Genomic DNA, 859 nt, shown 5'->3' with positions numbered 1-859 from the left:
GTACAGGAAGCATCATGGTGGCGTGGACTTTCGGCGCTACTGGACAACAACGACGACCCCATTGAAATCCGTTGCGACAACCAAAGCTGCATCGCAATCGCGAAGAATGGTGGGTATAATCCTCGCACGAAGCATATCGATATACGCCACCATTTCATCAAGGACGCACTGAGCCGTGGTGTGGTACAACTAGCGTACGTTGGCACGGAGGAGCAAGTTGCCGATGGCCTTACCAAACCACTGCAGCGGACGAAGTTTGAAGAGTGTCGTCAGATGATGGGAATCTCTGCGGCTTGAGGAGGAGTGTTGAAGAAGTATCTCAGCAAGCCTTGACATCTATAGCTGTAAGAATTATCAGAAAATAAATTAGTTCCTTTTTAACCACTACCAAAGACAGACGTCTTAGCTACTCTCTACAAAAACATGTTTCAAAATTTCTCCGTAGTAATTTCTTTATGAACGTACATCGTCTTTGGGCCACCTTTAAACCACAACCGAAAAAGCTGAACATTGCACAGAACACTATTGTTGTAAAGATTGTAAGAAAGATATGGGAAATTGCATTTTCAAACTTTTTTTTGAATTTTAATTCGCCCTAATGTAAGAAAACGTAGCATTTTTTACATAATTAGGTATCTGCGAAAAACATTTGAAGTTACTGAAAGTCTTGCCCCGGTATACCTTATAGAAGTTTTGAAATTCCCTGACTTTCTAGGTAGTCATGGTGTCGATTTATTATACATCGGATGATGATACATTCCCACGAAGACTGTAAATCGATCCAAAGTTCGTAGAAAATGTTAAGTAGTAACTTAATGTTTGTCGTTTTGATCTAGACAAAATAAAAAAAAAACATCGA

The sequence above is a fragment of the Aedes aegypti genome, unplaced genomic scaffold (genome assembly GCF_002204515.2).
Source record: "Aedes aegypti strain LVP_AGWG unplaced genomic scaffold, AaegL5.0 Primary Assembly AGWG_AaegL5_hic_scaff_1722_PBJ_arrow, whole genome shotgun sequence".
Taxonomy (NCBI): domain Eukaryota; kingdom Metazoa; phylum Arthropoda; class Insecta; order Diptera; family Culicidae; genus Aedes; species Aedes aegypti.
This window is presented reverse-complemented; position numbering follows the sequence as displayed.